This window comes from Lactuca serriola, chromosome 5 (genome assembly GCF_051521515.1).
Source record: "Lactuca serriola cultivar US96UC23 chromosome 5, Lser_US96UC23_V15, whole genome shotgun sequence".
NCBI classification, from domain to species: Eukaryota; Viridiplantae; Streptophyta; class Magnoliopsida; order Asterales; family Asteraceae; genus Lactuca; species Lactuca serriola.
The window spans coordinates 265,001-281,427 of NC_136412.1; the positions used below are offsets into that span (position 1 = coordinate 265,001).

A 16,427-nucleotide genomic window follows, 5' to 3' on the forward strand; every position below is an offset into this window, starting at 1 on the left:
ATATCCAACAAGAGTTTCCATTGAATGAATAACAGATGCCGATCCTAAATACAATAATGCTTTGGAATAAGCATGAGTAATCAAATGAAATAAAGCACTGCGATAAGACCCCATACCTAGAGCTAACATCATATAACCCAGTTGAGACATTATGGAATAAGCTAAACCCCTCTTAATGTCTTTTTGAGCAAGAGCTAAAGTAGGTCCTAAAAAAACTGTTATTATCCCTATCAAAGAAATAAAATTCATTATGTGGGATATAACTCTGAAAAGAGGCATAAGTCGAGCTACAAGAAAAATTCCCGCTGCTACCATTGTAGCAGCATGTATAAGGGCCGAAATAGGAGTTGGCCCTTCCATTGCATCAGGTAACCATACATGAAGGGGAAATTGTGCAGATTTCACAATCTCACCGGAAAATAAAAGAATAGCACACAAAGTAACAAATAAAAAATTGACCTCATTATTAGAAATCAAGTTATCGAAGATTTGGAATAAATCACGAAATTCGAAACTCCCCGTATCCAATAAAACCCTAAAATGCCTAATAATAAACCAAAACCGCCAACACGATTAGTTACAAACGCCTTTTGACAAGCTTTTGCTGCAACAAGTCGTGTGAACCAAAATCCTATTAATAGATACGAACATATTCCAACTAATTCCCAAAAAATATAAATTTGTATCAAATTTGAACTAGTAACTAATCCCAACATGGAAGTACTGAAAAAACTCATATAAGCAAAAAATCTCAAATATCCGTGGTCATGAGACATATAATTATCACTTTAAATAAGAACCATAATTCCAACAGTAGTGATTAATATTAACATAATAGAAGTAAGCGGGTCGATCAAGTATCCGAATTCTAAAGAAAAATAATTATTGATAATCCAAGACCATACATGACATAATTGCTATTTATTTGCTGAATAGACAGATTCATGGAAAAAATCATGACTATACTTAACAACAAAACACTCTTAAAAGACCACATACGACGAAGACTTTTTGTTGCCGTCGGAAAAAGAAGTCCCAACCCTATTAACATAGGAACTAGAAGTTGAAGGAAAGGTATTATCCACGCATATTGATATGTCTGTTCCATAAAAAAAGTTTTTTTATTCTTAATTAATTGTTTCCGATTCACCGGATCTTACCTCGTTCGAAAAAAGTCAATAAAAAATCAAGATATGCACTAACTTATTTAATAATTTTAAATAATTTTAGATTAATATTTATTCTGAGTCTTTTCAGAATCGTTCAAATCAAATATTCAAAACAAGAAGTTACAATTTGTCAAATGAGATGACCAAGTTAGATATAAAAATGAATATTTGTAACATGAAAATCCAAATCTAAATTATTATTACGAGAAATTCTCATAATAATAATTTAGATTCATAGAAAGGATAAAAAATTACGCTAAAAATAGTACTTGATGCTAATATGAATTATTGGATTAACTAAGGTCATCGGTCTAATGAAATAAAAACTCTTGAGTTTAGTTAGTTTCTTTCAACGCATTAACTAATTCATTATGGGATTGATTTTTTTCCATTTCAATCAAAACGATTTCTTAGTAAACGTTAGAATATTATAGATCTAAAATGAACTTTTTTATCGAGAAAGGGGAAAAAACGCTTGAGATATTTTTTTATCAAACCACGTATCCTTTAACAGATTTATTAGTAATCTGATTCGAATTTCAAAATTGAATTTAGAAGTACCCTTTTCTCGAGTTTGACTAAAAAAAGACTCAAGTTTTTTAGTAGGCAAAAGTTTACAATTGACGTATTTTATTAGTTGTAAATAAAGTCTAGAATGACGAAAATCAAGGTCTTTTAGGTTCTTTCTTTATTTTTGTTAAATCATTAAGTTTCATTTCTATGACGTAGCATATTCTAAAGATATAAATTTGAGAGGAGAATTAAGAGTTTCAAACCAAAAATTTTTGGTTTGACAAATCTTGTATGGAATCAAAATTTTATTATTTCGAGTAATTTTTGATCCAATTTAACGGATCTTTTACATATCTATATTTCTTTTTTATGAAGAGAATATTATTTATAGAAAAAATAGATAATGAATAAGAAATAATAATTTGTTTTGAATAATAGATGTCTATCACATCCAACTATAACAATGATTTTCAAATGGCAGTTCCAAAAAAACGTACTTCTATATCAAAAAAGCGTATTCGTAAAAATATTTGGAAAAGGAAAGGATATTTGGCAGCGTTAAAAGCTTTGTCATTAGGGAAATCTCTTTCTACTGGGAATTCCAAAAGTTTTTTTGTACGACAAACAAATAAGTCCTAAAATATTGGAATAATCGGAATGGATTTGACTCACAAATTTGGCTCAATACATTTTGAATATGAAATTAACAATGGGCAGTCCCTATTCTAATCAATAAGAAATAGACCAGTACAAGATTTTTTATTTCTTTGTAGTATATTTTCACTAATATTTTTATGATGAGGAGTCTTATTTTCCCCATCGACCTTTACAATAATGAACAATTTTTCTCTTTCTCGGGAAGAGCAGATATAATATTTTTAGTTCAAATTAATGGATTGTTGAAACTAATGGATTACATGGTAAAAATTTTTGGATAACTTTATGACTTCTTAATTTATAATTTTTAGTAATTACTATATGAAATGGATTTACCATATATCTCCAATTTTGAGTCCAATTAATAAAAGAACTCCATTGTTGAGATATTATGTATAACTAATCTGTCAATGTACAAATAATGTGTCAATTTGAAGTAATCCAAAATAACCTATTTTGGATTCATTGAAAAAATTAATTTTTTGTTCGAAATTTATGAAATCAGATAAACGAGAAATAATGAAGTATCAATAAAAGTAAAAAAAGAAAACAGTTTTTTTATTCTATCGAGAGAATAATCAACTTACAACAGTTGGATTTTAGAATAGGATAAACTATGTCAAAGCCCAAAGATAAGATAAATAAACGGACACCCTAATAAATGAAACTAATGAACCTTCAAATTGACTTTTGAACTCATTTTTTTATCAATTTGAGTGTTGACTAAAAAACTTATTTGATTGAATTGACTTGTTCAATATCGACGATTGAATATAAATAGGCTATTATTAATTCGAGTAAGCCGCTATGGTGAAATCGGTAGACACGCTGCTCTTAGGAAGCAGTGCTAGAACATCTAGGTTCGATTCCGAGTAGCGGCATGACATATGCTAAAAGATATCCTATAGATCCTATAATAAAAATAAATTAAACTCCCGATTTCTAATTCTTAATTAATATTAATTTAGGGGATTCCCTCCCTTTTTTTCATTTTTATGATATTTTCAACTTTAGAGCATATATTCACTCATATTTCCTTTTCAACTGTTTCAATTGTAACTAGAATTCATTTGATAACCTTATTGGGCAATGAAATCATAAAACCATATGATTCGTTAGAAAAGGGGATGATAGTTACTTTTTTATGTCTAACAGGATTATTAATCACTCGTTGGATATATTCGGGCCATTTCCCACTAAGTGATTTACATGAATCATTAATTTTTGTTTCATGGAGTTTCTACCTTATTCATATAGACCCTTATTTCAAAATAAGAAAAAATTATTAACCAAAATAACTGCCTCAAGTACTATTTTTACCCAGGGCTTTGCTACTTCGGGTCTTTTAACTGAAATGCGTAAACCCACAATATTAGTACCTGCTCTACAATCGGAGTGGTTTCTAATGCACGTAAGTATGATGATATTGAGCTATGCGGCTCTTCTTTGTGGATCCTTATTCTCAGTAGCACTTCTAGTCATTACATTTAGAAAGATTTTTTATAGTTATAAAAGTAATAATTTCTTAAAATTAAATAAGTCTTTTTCATTTGGTGAAATCCAATACAAGAATGAAAGAAACAATATTTTTAAAAAAAATTACTTTTTGTCTGCTAAGAATTATTACAAGGCCCAATTGATTCAACAATTAGATTATTGGAGTTATCGTGTGATTAGGATTTATATTTTTAACCATAGGTATGGGCTAATGAAGCATGGGGATCATATTGGAGTTGGGATCCAAAGGAAACTTGGACCTTTATTACTTGGATCATATTCGCAATTTATTTGCATATTCGAACAAATAAAAATTTTCAGGGGGCAAATTCCGCAATTGTGGCGACTCTAGGCTTTCTTATAATTTGAATATGCTATTTTGGGGTAAATCTATTAGGAATAGGGCTACATAGTTATGGTTCATTTACGTTAACCTCTAGTTAACTTCCAGAAAAGTTCTTACGAATACAAACGGAATACGGTGTATATAAAACACCTTGTGTCAACCGGCGACAACCGTGTGAATCAAGTCAAGTAGTGTAGTGATTCACACAGTTCTTGCAATGACCAAGTATATTGAGTGAAAATTCAAATTCATATTTTGATTTTATAAAAATTTAAGATTTAAGAGAATAAAAATTTAAGATTTAAGAGAATAAAAATCCTTCTTCTTTTTTCTTTTCATTAGTCAACCAACTCTTAAAAATCATAGGAGTTTTTTTCTTTAAGATAACTATCTATAAAAATAATTAGATAGAATACCTTCAACCTTGTCAACTGATAGTGAAAGAACAAAATTCGGATACATACCAATACCTATTACAGGTAGAAAAATGGAGATCGAAACAAATAACTCGCGCGGTCTAGAATAAAAAACAGAAGCATTTGGAGTATTAAATAACCTATATCCATAGAACATCTGGTGTAACATAGATAATGTATAAATAGGAGTTAATATCATTCCAATTGTCATTACAAAAGTGATGGCAATTTTAGGCATTAAAAGATATTTTTAGCTGGTAATTATTCCTAAAAAGACTATAACTTCTGCAACAAAACCACTCATACCCGGTAATGCAAGCGAAGCCATGGAAAAACTACTGAACATCATAAATATTTTTGGCATGGGGATAGCTACTCCGCCTATTTGTTCGAGATAAACAAGACGTATTTTATCATAACTCGTTCTTGCCAAGAACAAAAGTGCAGCACCAATAAACCCATGAGAGATTATTTGTAAAATAGCTCCATTGAGTCCCATATCGGTTATAGAAGCAATTCCTATAAGTATGAAACCCATATGAGATACGGAGGAATAGGCTAATCTTATTTTTAAATTGCGTTGGCCGGGAGATGTTGAACTTGCATAGATTATTTGTATTGTACCTACTATCATCAACCAAGGAGAAAATATAGAATGAGCGTGTGGTAATAATTCCATATTAATCCGAATCAATCCATACGCTCCAATTTTTAATAAAATTCCGGCTAGAAGCATACAAGTACTGTAATGTGCCTTTCCGTGGGTATCTAGTAACCATGTATGTAGGGGTAGAATCGGTAATTTGACAGAAAAGGCAATAAAAAATCCAATATAGAATATTATTTCCAAAGCCACATGGTCCGATTGATTCACTGATGTTTCAAAATTTAATTTTGGTTCATTAGAACCATATAAACCGACACCCAGAACTCCCATTAAGAGAAAAATGGAACCTCCCACCGTGTATAAAATAAATTTTGTGGCTGAGTAGAGACGTTTCTTTCCTCCCCACATGGATAGAAGTAGATAAACCGAAATTAATTCTAATTCCCACATGATGAAAAAAAGTAAAAGGTCCCGAGAAGAAAATGATCCTATTTGACCATTGTACATTGCTAACATCAAGAAATGGAATAATCAAGAATCCCGAGTAACAGGCCCGGCTGCTAAAGTAGCTAAAGTAGTGATAAATCCTATTAATAAAATGGGTCCTATAGACAGTCTATCTATTCCTAATTTCCAACGGAAATCAAAAAAATTGATCCATTTATAATCCTCTACTAGTTGGATTAATGGATCGTCCAATTGAAAATGATAATAGAATGCATAGGTTGTTAGAAGAAGTTCTAACATGCATATACATATAGTATACCACCTAATGACCCTATTTCCTTTATGTGGAAGAAATAAAATAAAGGAACCCGCAAATATTGGTAAAACTACAATTATTGTTAACCAAGAAAATTTGTTTGTGGTAAAGACAAGATACACTTGCACCAGAAAAACCTATGCCCAAAAATAAGATATTTTTGTGCACAGGTTTTGGCGGTAAAAAAAGGGCTCAAGTTGGGTTTTATGTAACGTATTAATAAACTATACCCATGTTGCGGGTTGTTTCATGACATAAATAAACTCGAACACTCAAGAAATCTGTTGGGCATGCGGATTCACATCTCTTACAACCGACACAATCCTCTGTTCTTGGAGCGGAAGCTATTTCTTTGGCTTTACATCCATCCCACGGTATCATTTCTAATACATCCATGGGACAGGCTCGGACACATTGCGTACATCCGATACATGTATCATTAATCTTTACTAAATGTGACATTGGATCTATCGATTTTTGAACGTGAGAAGGTTTCAATCTAGTAAATTGATAAATGAATTATATATTTAAATACTAGATTAATCGATGAGTTCCCCGATTTTTTTTTATCAATCTACTTCTTGATTGACAGTGCCAAAATACTTTGATTTCATATATTTGTGATAACATGAGGATACCTTACCTGACATGCTAATTTGAATTAATTATTAATTTATGAAAATTCTATTTTATATAATAATATTACTTATTCAACAAATTCGATTGATTTACACGAGTTGATTTTTTGTTACGATAAATTGATGAAACAATAGCGAGTTCAATAGCAGCTTCACCAGCAACAATAGCTATAACAAAAGTAGAGAAAATGCCTCCTTTTAATTGACGACTATCAAAAAAATCCGAAAATGTTACAAAATTGAGATTAACCGCATTTAATATAAGTTCAAGACACATAAGAGCCCTACCAATATTTCGACTTGTAATCAATCCATATAGACCGACAGAAAATTAACAGGCACTCAAAACAAGTACATGTTCAAGCATCATTAACCAACTCCTTATCAATCTCGATTCATTTCAATATGAACAACAATTTAACCAATTGGATTGACTAGAATATAACGAGTAATGGAATAAAGGAATATATTATATTGGGAATAGATCAAACTACTACTAAGAAACAATTTGTATTTTATATACAAAAATAGAAAAAAGGAAATGCATGTGATAGCTCATAACAAGGTTTTTCCTAGTTCTAAAGAGTTATTATTGACGAGCTACAACAATTGCGCCGATTAACGCAACTAAAAGAATTATTGAAATGAATTCAAACGGAAGAAAAAAAATATGTTGATAAATGAATCCCAATTTGTTGACTATTACTTATCAAATCTTGTTCTATAATCTGGTTTGCTTTTGTAGTCCAAATAATTCCGTACCATGACGTATTTGGAATAGTAGTAATTAGTGAAACAAAAAGACTTGTACATACCACCGAAGTTATTCCATCTCCAACGATCCAAAGATGGAAATCTTTGGAATATTCTGAACCATTTAAGAACATCACACCAAAAATTATTAAAACATTTATGGCTCCTACGTAAATAAGAAGCTGCACAGCAGCTACAAAATGGGAGTTTGATAGAATATAGAATAAACATATACAAACAAAAACCAATCCCAACGAAAAGACAGAATAAATAGGATTGGGAAGTAATACTACTCCCAGACCCCCTAATATAAGACCCAATCCCAGAAAGACTAAAAGAAAATCATGTATTAGTCTAGGTAAATCCATTATATATAAAATCAGAGATAAATAAATCAAAATCTTTCATAACTTTCTTGACTCGGTCAGGAAAAAAGAAGTAACTCTACTTTTTTTATAATAGTTCTTATAAAAAAATTCCATTTTCATGGGTATGGATTGATGGAGATATAATTATTGGCTTAATCTCTTGAAAGAGTAATTTGAATCTATATATTTGCAAATCCTCAATTTAGACAGAAATAGATTTTTAATATAAATTAAAACAGGATTCTCAGCCCCTAATCAATATAATTGTAATTATTCACCAAATAAAAAACTTCATTCTTTTAGATCAAAATGAGTTCTTAAGTTTTTATTTTAGGAAAATTGAGAATTGTTCGAATTGTGTAATCATCAATTACTGACATTGGTAAACGACCCAAAGAAATTTGATTATAATTCAATTCGTGACGATCATAAGTAGAAAGTTCATATTCTTCAGTCATTGATAAACAATTTGTTGGACAATACTCAATGCAATTACCACAAAATAGACATATTCCGAAATCAATACTGTAATTAAGCAATCGTTTCTTTCTAATATTAGTTTCCAATTTCCAATCAACAACGGGCAAATCTATAGGACATACACGAACACATACTTCACAAGCAATGCATTTATCAAATTCGAAGTGGATTCGACCGCGGAAACGCTCATATGTGATCAATTTTTTGTAGGGGTATTGAATAGTTACAAGTAAACGATTCGCATGTGATAAGGTAATCATGAAACCTTGACCAATATACCGTACGGCTCGTACTGTTTGTTGGCCATAATTCATGAACTCAGTTACCATAGGGAACATATCGTGAATATCTATAAAAAATAGGATACTTGTTTCTTTCTCTTGTTTTAGACAAGTTGTGAATATGAATATAGAAGTATTTTTTTTACAGTGAAATAAGTTGGGAACAAGTTGTTAATAACAGATTACTTAGAGAAATAGGTAAAAGAAATTTCCACCCAATATTTAATAATTGGTCCATTCTCAGTCTCGGTAAAGTCCATCTTGTTGCGATAGGAATGAACAAGAACAAATAAGTTTTAGCTAATGTAATAAAGATACCAATTATTGTTCCAAAGACTCTACCCCTTTTAGTAATTTCAAAAAACCTCGGGAACAAATATGTATGCAGTAGAAAGATTCCAACCCCCCAAGTAAAGAACTGTTACAAATAATGAAGAAACTAGTAGATTTAAATATGAACCAACGTAAAATATACCAAATTTTATACCGGAATATTCGGTTTGATACCCTGCTACTAATTCTTCTTCTGCTTTTGGTAAATTAAAGGGTAATCATTCACACTCGGCTGGGGAAGAAATTAGAAAAACTTGAAAGCCTATAGGTTGACGCCTCAAATTCCATCCCCAAAAACCATATTTTGACTGCGCTTCAACTATATCAACCGTACTTGAACTTTTAGATAATCATAGTGGATGATAACATCAGTGTTTGTCACACCCTCAAACTAGAACGGCGGAATCGTTTGAGGGCGGATGACTTCATGTAGTATCGAGACAATTGAATACATAGTAAAGAAAGCAATACAAATATAGTTTAAAAGTTTACATTGTTGAAAGGTACTTGTTTCAAAAGAAAATTACAATATGATGTTTAAAATGAAATTAAACTAATGCCGCAGTGTCCCTTCTTCAAAAGTTGCAGCTTACCTGTATTACTGAATGCCTGAGAAATACAAGTGGTTTTGAAAGAGTAGGTTAGCATTTAAGCTGGTGAGTTCATAAGTATTTAGTGACAATGTTTATATGAAAAAGAATGAAAATGGTTTGTTCATGTTAAATGTTCCAAGAAAATCCCATATTTTCTACTATAGTAGATTGTAGTTTGATTGTTCCAAGACTGTGATTGCAATAGTGCTTTTCATGCATAAAATAGTAGTTTTTTTGTGTAAATCGCTAAGGAATTTGAAAAACCCCGTAAATCAATGTGTTTTTAATACTGCATGTGAGTCTTATAACCATACTATTTGACCAGGATGCCTATAACAACGTTCTTCAAGCGTTGGAAAGTTATGACGTTTGTCACCCCAGGCTTGTCGACCTAGTTGTAGCTAACAACTTAGGTGCGGGATTGTCAATCCCATATAGATCTATACACAAGTATCACGCTCCCCCTATAAGGGATTATGGTATATAATACAGGACTTAAAATGCATACTCGAAAGTACGTGAAATGTCTCACAAAATTTAGTATAAAACATATTTACGTATAAAGATGTCCATTTGTTCTTGTATATAAGAATATCTCTTTGATGTGGTGTTCTTAGTATGTAAATGTTCATGATTTCCTCGTAAACTATACCCATTATAGTTTTTCAAAATGTATTTCGTTCGTATAGTAAACCCTAGGGTAATGCTCACTCATAAAGTATAACACATAAAGTGACTTGACTGATCACATATACCTAATGTAAAAATGGAGCGCATATATATATATATATATATATATATATATATATATATATATATATATATATATATATATAAACACGTTTTATTTCCACAAGACAAGGTGTTATTGAAAATATATATCTCATACGATAATACTCATGTAGTAGTTTATGAAACACATATGATTACTTAGCTAAAAAGTTTATATAGTGAATCGTTAAGTTATACATGATAATAACCGCGTGTTTTACTTGCATTCCCCCCCCCCCCTAATATTGTATAAAAAGCATTGATCAAACATTTAAAAGCGTAGTTTATAGGGGTATGAACTCACTTGAAAGACCAGAGAAGGCGAGATGAAAACCGAGCAGAACTTTGACTCGAGAAACTGGATTTTATCGGGATTCTCGGGAATCTCAGGAGCACAAATAACCCTCGTGGCTTGAGTATGGAAAACGGGGCTTCGGGATATCACGTGCACGGAAAACGAGGCAAAAACACAAGAAAGATGAGAGGAAATGAGCGGTTTCCCCGGAACCCTCGCATCCCTTTTATAGGGGCTGGGAACCACCTTGGCACGCTGGGCGTACGTGGTTACGCTGGGCGTACGCGTGCGTCATGCATGACCGCATCCTCGACTGCCTCGGAGCTCGGATGGGACGGGGCATAGCCTCGCATAGGGGTCGACGTGGACGATCCGAGGCCTAGTCCTCGAGTACGCTGGGCGTACGAGAGTACGCTGGGTGTAACTCGGATTGGTCCGGTGACTCCTCCTTCGGATAATACGGAAATTTGATTTAAATTTATATTTTTATTATTTAGTAAACTTCAAAAATTCATATCTTCTTCATACGAACTCCGTTTTCGACGTTCTTTATATCTACGCGTAGGTGAGACTACGCTCTACAACTTTCGTTTAGACTCCGTCTGCAAATTTTGAAATTATTTTTATTATTTATTTATTAAAAGGTCGGGTAAGAAAAGTTCGTTAGAAATTCATAACTTCTTTATCCGATGAATGTTTTTGCCTGACTTTTTACCGTTGAAAAACCATTGTCGAGACCATCGATTCTCATTTAGGTCATTCCGGCCAAAATTCGTTCGATCTCTGTTTCGAGTTTTTAGCTGTCTATCGCTATGTCGAACTTGGAAAAATCATAACTTCCTTATATGAAGTCAGATTTGGACGTTCTTTTTATGTACGATCACGGTTTAATGATATCTAACATAGTAGGTAACCAAATAGAGACTTTTGTACATTTTTATTTTCAAAGTTAATTTCATTATTTTCAAAAGTGGTTAAAATACTTGGCTTTTTAAGTCATTACATAGAATCGAATTATCGGGTTGTCACATCATCCCCCCATTAGAGGGAATTTCGTCCCGAAATATAATGTAAACAAAACACTTGTGGATTAGGGAAAAAGATGTGGGTACTTGTGTTTCATATGATCTTCGCGTTCCCAGGTGTATTCAGGTCCTCGCTCTACATTCCAGCGGACCTTCATGATGGGTATACGACTTTGTTTTGTTCTTTTAATTTCCCTATCCATGATTTCAATTGGTTCTTCTATGAAGTGGAGACTCTCGTTGATTTCGATCTCGTCTAGAGGGACGACGAAGGTCTCATCGGAAAAACATTTCTTCAAGTTTGACACATGAAAGGTAGAGTGTACGTTATTGAGTTCCTGCGGTAGACGAAGTTTGTAGGCTACCGGGCCGTTCCTTGCAAGGATCTCGAATGGTCCAATATACCTCGGGTTTAGTTTCCCACGTTTTCCGAAACGTGTTAACCCCTTCCAGGGTGAGACCTTTAATAGCACCCGGTCCCCTACCTGAAATTCCAAGGGTTTCTGTCTTTTGTCTGCATAACTCTTTTGTCTGTCTCTTGAAGCTTTTAGTCATTCCCGAATTTGTACAATCTTCTCGGTTGTCTCCCTTATGCTTTCTGGGCCAGTGAGAGTGTTGTCGGGTACTTGTCCCTTGGCTAGTTGTGTGTCACCTACTTCAGTCCAGCACAATGGTGATCTGCACTTCCATCCGTAGAGGGCTTCAAATGGAGCAACTTTAATGCTGGAGTGATAGCTATTGTTGTACGAAAATTTGACTAGTGGTAAATGGGTATCCCACACTTTACCAAAATCAATTACACAAGCTCTTAGCATATCTTCCAAGGTTTGTATGGTCCTCTCACTTTGACCGTCGGTTTGTGGATGGTAAGCAGTACTCATGTCGAGCCTCGTTCCTAGAGATTTTTGTAACGATTGACAGAACCGTGAGGTGAACCTACTATCTCTGTCGGAGATAATGGATATTGGTACACCATGTAGTCGCACAATCTCTTGGATGTAGGTTCGAGCTAGCTTCTCCATCTTGTTGGTTTCTCTTATTGGCAGGAAGTGTGCGGATTTTGTTAACCTATCCACGATTACCCAGATGGTGTCTAGTCCACCTGTTGTCTTGGGTAATTTGGTTATGAAGTTCATCGTTATCCGTTCCCACTTCCACTCGGGTATTTCGGGTTGTTGCAGCAATCCTGATGGCTTCTGGTACTCTAGCTTAACCTTAGCGCAAGTCAGACACTTACTCACATAGGTAGCGATCTCTACATTCATGTTCAGCCACCAATACAGTTTCTTGAGGTCCAAATACATCTTCTCCGAACCAGGATGCACAGAGTATCGAGTCTTATGAGCCTCGTTCATGACCACTTCTCTGAATCCACCAAACTTTGGTGTCCAGATCCGATCCATGAAGTAATGAACTCCGTCACCCTTGACTTCAAGATTTTTGTCCATTCCTCTTAGGGTTTCACCTGCCACGTTCTCTGCTTTCAAGGCCTCTCTCTGAGCTTCCTTGATTTGTGTGGACAGATGTGAATGGATCGTCATGGTTAAGGATTTCACTCGGCGACCTGAGTATTCTTTCCGACTAAGGGCACCAGCTACTACATTCGCTTTTCCTGGGTGATAGCGAATCTTGCATTCGTAGTCATTCAGTAGTTCAACCCATCGTCTCTGCCTCATATTGAGTTCTTTTTGGTTAAGGATGTGTTGAAGGATCTTGTGATCGGTGAATATCGTGCATTTCGTGCCATAAAGATAGTGTCTCCAGATTTTTAGCACAAAAACAACTGCTCCTAGTTCAAGATCGTGGGTAGTGTAATTGACTTCGTGTGTATTGAGTTGTCTTGATGCGTAAGTGATGACCTTACCTCATTGCATTAGTACGCATCCAAGACCTTGATTAGATGCATCACAGTAGACCACAAAGTCTTATGTTCCTTCTGGCAAGGACAATATAGGTGCGCTGCATAGTGCTTGCTTCAGTGTTTGGAATGCAGCGTCTTGTCTTTCTTCCCAATTGAAAGTAACACCATTTTGGGCCAGGGTGGTAAGTGGATTCGCAATCTTCGAGAAGTTCTGTATGAACCTTCGGTAGTAGACAACAAGGCCCAAGAATTGTCGAATTTCCGTTGGGGTTCTTGGAGCTGACTAGTTCTCGATTACTTTGATTTTGGAAGGGTCCACGTGTATTCTGTCTTTGATAACCACGTGACCAAGGAAATCTACCTTCCGAATCCAAAATTCGCACTTGGAGAATTTTTACGTATAGCTTCTATTTTCTTAGCATTTCCAAGACTTGTCGGAGGTGTTGACCGTGATCCTCTTTAGTCTTCGAATAAATGAGTATGTCATCTATGAATACGATCACAAACTTTTCTAGAAACGAATGACACACCCGGTTCATTAAGTCCATGAACACTGCTGGTGCGTTGGTTAATCCAAAAGGCATCACTACAAACTCGTAGTGACCATAACGAGTTCGAAAAGCTATTTTGGGAACATCTCCTTCCAAGACTCGTAGTTGGTGGTACCCAGATCTTAAGTCGATCTTTGAGAAATAACTCGCTCCTTGGAGTTGGTCGAACAAGTCGTCAATGCGTGGTAGTGGGTATCGGTTCTTGATAGTGAGCTTGTTAAGTTCTCGGTAGTCGATGCACATACGGAAAGATCCATCCTTCTTCTTTACGAATAAGACTGGTGCTCCCCAAGGTGAGAAGCTCGGCCTGATGAACCCTTTGTTGAGTAGCTCGTTTAGTTGGCTGGATAACTCCTGCATCTCTGCCGGTGCTAGATGGTACGGCGACATAGCTCCTGGGAGATCTTCAGGGAAAACATTGGGAAAATCGCAGACTTCTGGAATGTCCTTGGTACCTTTCGTTTCTTTTTCCTTATCTACCACGTGGGCTAAGAAGGCATGGTACTCCTTACATAGGTATTTATGGGCTTTGACGCAAGAGATGATTTGTAAATTGGTACCGGGTTTGTCACCATAAATGACAAGAGTTTCGCCGTTTGGCAGATTTAGGAGAACGGCCCTTTCATGACAAAGTATATCAGCATGGTGTAGGCTTAACCAATCCATACCGATGATGATATCAAAGCTCTTTCTAGTGATCGGCATTAGATCAATTTGAAATGAATGTTCGTTTAGAATTAGTGTACCACCTATGTACATATCGTTCGTGCTTTCTGTTCTATCGTTTTCCATTTCTATTGTAAATATCTTATTGAGTGTTTTAGGGTTCTGTTTTAGTATGTGCTTGAATTTATGACTCACGAAAATCCTCTCCGCACCACAATCAAAGAGTATGCATGCATAAACGTTATTGAGGAGAAACGTACCCATAACTACCGTGGGATCAGCTATCGCTTCATTCTGCCCTATTGCCAGCACTCGTCCCGTGCCGCAAGCATTCCTTGCCTTAGGGTAGTCTCTTTTGTAGTGTCCAGCCTCACCAAAAGCATAACACGTCTGGCCCACACCGACCCCAGGGACTTGGGTGATTGGTCGTGTCGGTGCCTTACAGAAACGGGCAGTGTGCCTCTTCTTGTTGCAGTTGTTGCAGTGCATCTCCCGACAATTTTCGTAGTGATGGAAATTGCATTTGCTGCACTTTGGTAGGTTCCCATCATATGGATTTGATGGTATAGTGGTAAGGCAGTAGCGGCATGGACTGCCACAATATGTTGTTTCTTGGAAGGTTCTTGTGAAGGTTGACTCTTCTTTTTGTTCCATAATCTCTTGTTGTTGTTGTTGTTGTTGTTGTTGTTGTTGGTATTGTCGTTGCTTCCTCTGGGTTGCTCCGGTGCGGTAGTTGCTAAGTCTTGGCATACCCCATGGTCTACGAGAGCTTGTGCCAACTGTTTGGCACTATCGAAAGTGATTGGTTTGGAAGCTAGAACACTTCCTCGAATCTGGGGTGACAGTCCCCAGATGTACCTTTCGATCTTCTTGCTCTCTAGAGCAACTATTCCTCGGCAAAGGATTGCCAAATCACTGAACCTTTTGGTATAGGTCGTGATGTCTGAGCCTATCATGGTAAGGCCCCAAAGTTCCTGTTCGAGCTTTTGCAATTCGCCCCGTGGACAGTACTCATGCAGTAGATTTGTTTTAGGTTCTCCCAGCCCATAGAGTTAGCCACTACTAGTGTTAGTGATTTGACATTGCCATTCCACCATGTTAGAGCTCTCTCAGAGAAATTACAGGCAACGAACTTCACTTTGTTCCCTTCCGGACAAGAACAAATCTCAAAAACTGCTTCAGTTTTCTCTATCCACTGTGATAGAGCCATTATCCCTCCGGTCCCATTAAAAGTAATGGGTTTGCTATTCATGAAATCCTTGTATGTACAATCCCCCGATCGACCTGGATGTTGGCCATTCGTAGAACTATACATGTCCCCACAAGAACCATTGTTACTCATTTGGGCCATTGCAGCTGTTACTGCAGCCGTTACAGCGGCTATCAATGCGGCATTTTCCGTTGATGGAGGCGGTGGTGGTGGAGGCATCGTTCCCGGCCTGGGTCCTAGGTTTGGACGAGGAGGCATCACGCTGCAAAGAAGTAAAATAAAAGATTATAAGTTTTGGTGGTTGAGAGTTGAATGATAATGAGTTAACTATCATTAATAGTTCGAGAATTTGGTTTGACCAACACAGGGTTTCGATTTTGATACACCAATGGAGTTTGAATAACAATAAACAAACTCATGAACTCGAATGAAATGCATAGATTTAACACACAAAAGAGATATGTCCTATATATATTAAACATATGATTGTGTTACATCCGAAGTTAGAAAATTGTGACCTTTCTAAAGGTCTCCGATTATAGGAATTTAAGAGGGTAAGACTTTTAGCCGATGGTCCTATTCTATATCAAAATTTTGGGATTCGGCAAGCACTACTTGCGACATAGGTTGCGCT

General features: G+C 35.4%; 2 pseudogenes; both read right to left on the minus strand.

Annotated features, from left to right (window-relative positions):
- The window catches only part of LOC145053410 (NAD(P)H-quinone oxidoreductase subunit 5, chloroplastic pseudogene), a 1,388-nt pseudogene extending 1,073 nt beyond the window's left edge, over positions 1 to 315 (minus strand).
- Positions 316 to 4,569: 4,254 nt separating this feature from the next.
- Positions 4,570 to 16,012, minus strand: LOC145053424 (NAD(P)H-quinone oxidoreductase chain 4, chloroplastic-like; annotated as a pseudogene).
- Between the last annotated feature and the right edge of the window lie 415 nt (positions 16,013 to 16,427).